A 4,236-nucleotide genomic window follows, 5' to 3' on the forward strand; every position below is an offset into this window, starting at 1 on the left:
ATAGATAGTTGGGGATTTTTTTACCAATCTAAACTCTAATCCCACATTACATAATTGAAGTAAACAGAGAAATAGATATTTGAATAATCTGAACCAGAATTCATTGTTTCTATCATAGCTTACATGTAATTTTAACCTTCAGAAATAATTAAACTTGCAAGAGACTAATTTAATCACTAGAAATAAGTGAGTAGGGAGCTGTGATGTCAACCCAAAGATAGATTTGGATACATCAGTCAATCCATAAGCAAAAAGATGAGCAATCTCCTCCTGTGTAATTTGTAACTTCTGAAAACCCAGTGGAGAGTCAGCTATGTGTCAGTTGTGTGACTTGCTGGCAATAAGTTTAAGTTTTGAAATTTGTGTATGATTGTTTGATGAACCAGATAACTGGTTGAACATATTTAGAAAAATATTAAATACATTATGTATTTGCCAAGTATTCTTTTCATAATTCCACCTGAGTAAAAATTGAGAGATATAAAGAAGAAGGAGAGAAGGGTATAGAATCACATCGACTCTTTTCCCTAAGAATGAATTTATGAAATCCTTATATTATGGAGAAATTAGTTCAACATTTCCACTGCCAATTTAAAGACATACAGTAATCACTTTGGACACAAAAACCTAGTTTAATCATACATAGCACATGAGCCAGAACGTCCTGACTGAAAGCTGCCTGTAAGAATCTTACAGCTAAAAATAATAATAGTAACAAATTATGAGACTTTGGGGTATTAATTAATAATAGTAAAATAAGGGCCTGATGAGATAACTGGAAAAAGTCAGTCACACATGTTTCGAAACACACCCATGACATTTTAAATGAGGTGTTTAACCTTATGAATCCTCCCTTGTTAGTTAGTATGGGGTTACTTCTCTTACGATTTAATTTTTTTTTTTTAAGTCCACTGGTGCAATGTTTTCCACCATCGGCTACTAAGAATATGTTCTTTTCTCCTTCTCCAGAAAAAAACATCCCCGAGGATTTTATTACACAGTCATTTCTGCAAGAATTCAAGGAGAAAAGATTCTGAGTGAGAAGCGCCCACCGAGGCAGCCCCAGGCCTCAGGGAAGAGAACAAGTTTAACTGCGCTTTCTGACAGCCAGGGAAGAAAAAATGGACTCTTTCCCTAGTCTAAGGGGAATGCTTGCCCATTACATAACGAATGGAAGGGGGAAAAAATACAGATGGTCAGAAAGAATAAATTGAAAATCATCTCTAATCCTATCAGGGGAAATTTTTTTTTCTGTTTGATTCTAATTCTTAATGCATGCAAGTTCACATATGGGGAAAAGAGATTTTTTCTTAAACTTTGAATCACTTTGTATGAATGAGTACATTTGTATGTGTCTTTTCCCAGTTTTTCTGTGTATCATAAGGATTTCCTCATGTTATTATTGTATTAAAGATATACATTCTAAGGACCATGTGTCATGACATAACGGTCATATATATAGCAATGATGATGCAGTGGTTAAGTGCTGAGATGTTAAAGAAAAGGTCTCCGCAGGGGAAAAAAAAGTAGTTTCATAAATATTTACAACCTTGAAAACTCTATGGGGCAGTTCTACCTGTTCTATAGGGTTGCTTTGAGTCAGAAGCAACTTGATGAGTTTGATTTGGATTTTAACATATAAATCCTGGTAGTGCAAATAGTTAAGCATTCAACTACAAACCTAAAGATTAGCAATTCCAATCCCTGGTTCTAATCCAAAACCTCAAAGGAACCGTCAGCCTTATCTGAGTAATCATGAACTTTCAAAACTTCGTTTTCTATCTCTCCCTTTCATTACCCCTACATGAAGTAGCCTGACCAAATAGTGGGAAAACTTGGGCCCTTGTACATTTCAGCATTTCTGATTTAAAAGTCTTGTAAGGAAGGATACTGTTGGAACCTTCCTCACAGCCCTGCATGCATCATTTTATTGTATGTATCTAGTTAGGACGGACCCACAGCTGGCCCTCCATAAATTGTATGGAGATTGCCTATTCTTCTCCCTTGGAGCAGCAGTTTGTGAATTTAAACCACAGGCCTTTAAGATTGCAGTGCAGCTTCTTGCTAAAATACTAGATCTCTTACTCTTTCAAAATCCCCCCAAATACTCATTTGTAAACCAATCTAAGTAAGCTTTCCTTAGACTTGATTTTCCAGTTCTTTGTTTTACTGTATAGCTCTGGGGCAGGTTCAGCTTTGCCTTGTGTGTGTAGCCATGCTAACCAAACTTGATAAAGGTCAAGCAGATGATGATTTTCCCTCAGGCTATGCATTCCAAGAGTCTCTGCATTCCTTAATCACTATGTATTGGGGATTACAGGTGGAAAGGTATAAAGAGTTGATTACTTCCCCTCACCCTTAGCAGAAAATTCTGTGGTTAGCCAGTTCTGGAATCAGTAAATTTTCCTTTGGTTGGCCCATTGGTAAGAAACTGCACTGCAATCCCAAAGTCATGCAGTTTTGAATCCACCAGCTTCACCAGATGGGCAGTCTCCTCCATGTAGGTTTAATGCCTCTGAAAACCTGCTGAGGAGTCAGCTATGAATTGGTTCCAATTTAACATTACTAAACCACAACAAGTTAAAAGGATCTCTGGTGGTTTAGTGATAGAATGGTGCTGTCAACCTAAAGACATGTGACTTGAACCCACCAGCTGCTCTACAGGAGAATGATGGGCAGTCTACTCCCATGTAATTGACTGCCTCTGAAAACCCACTGGAGGATCATCTACATGAGTCAGTCCCAACTCAAAGGTACCCAACAACAACATCACTCACATACACATACTCATATATGGAGTTCCAGTGGCTTAGTGAAGGATCGCTATGCTCATGATAGGCTCAGTGCCAGTGAGTAGTGATAACTCATTTGGATTTTAATTTGCTCTTCTTAGAGTATGGTTTGGCTCTGTGGCACACAACAATACCCAAAACTGAAACTCATCGCCTTCAAGTTGAAATGGATTCACTGCTGACCCTACATCGAGAATGTACATAGCCCAGGAGGAAACAGCTCATCTTTTCTTCTGTTGAGCTGCTATTGGGTTTAAATAAGCAGAGGGATATTGACTTTGGGTCACTAGTGCAACTCCATACAGTCTATACCACAAAAGCTCCACATCTGAATATACCTGGGCATGTATCCATATGCTTATTTACCACTCTAATAATTTCTTTGAAAAAGGTTTTGTTATATATGTTGTCAATTTGTTTCTTTCTTTGCTTACTGTTGTTGTTGTTGTGTGTTGCCATGTTGGAACCAATCCAGTAGCTTTTCAGAAACAGTAAAAATCACACAGGAGGAGATTGTTCTCTTACTACTAATTATTTAAAGCAATCTCTGTTGTCTAGATTTTTTCCGTAGGAATAACACAATATTCTTTACACTTTCATCTCTGTTCTTTATTATCGTTTACCTATTTCTTCATACACTGCACTGTACTATTCAAATTTCTCTACCTAACCCCTTATTAACTCAGGCCTCTATTGGTTTGCCAAACTCAGGCATCATATCTCATAGAAGCCTATGTTACACCTTCACTTTTACTATTTTTGCCCACCAGGTCATCCTAAGGAATTCTTTGGCTATTAACCCAAAGACCAGCCTTCTATGGAGTTTCAAATCCACCGGTTGCTCCACAGAAGCTTTAAAGATGGGTGATCTGCTCAAGGGTAAATTATAGCCACAAAAACTCAATCAGGGAATCAGGGTTCAGCCATGAGTTGAACCTAACTCTTTGGTAATGAGTTGAGTTAAGGCCAGTCCTAGTGGCACAATTGTTAACCACTAAGATCAGATGTTTAAATCGAGCTCTGCAGGACAAAGATACAGCAATCTGCTTCTAGAAAAATTACAGAATTGAGTTCCTATGGGTTACTTATGTATATTTTTACCACCACAGTGAAAATTTTACTGTTAAATATGGCACATTCTATAATTCTATAAGGATGGTTGTTGTTGAGTAAATTGAATTGGAAATGACACACGGCTGACCCTCCAGTGGGTTTTCAGAGGCGGTTAATCAATTGCATGGAAGGAAATTGCCTATCCTTCTCCTGCAGAGCAGCTGGTGGATTCAAAATGTGTACCTTAAGGATTGGAGTGCACATTCTTACCACTAGGCCATCAGAGGTTTCTGTTTATTCTGTGTATTAGCTGTGAGGGACATCTCAAAAGTACTGAAGAGCGACGACGTCTGGCTGGAGATAAGGTGTACCTGATACAGGCTATAGTCTT

This window comes from Elephantulus edwardii, unplaced genomic scaffold (genome assembly GCF_000299155.1).
Source record: "Elephantulus edwardii isolate Elephantulus edwardi_28Jun2011 unplaced genomic scaffold, EleEdw1.0 scaffold00073, whole genome shotgun sequence".
Lineage (NCBI taxonomy): Eukaryota > Metazoa > Chordata > Mammalia > Macroscelidea > Macroscelididae > Elephantulus > Elephantulus edwardii.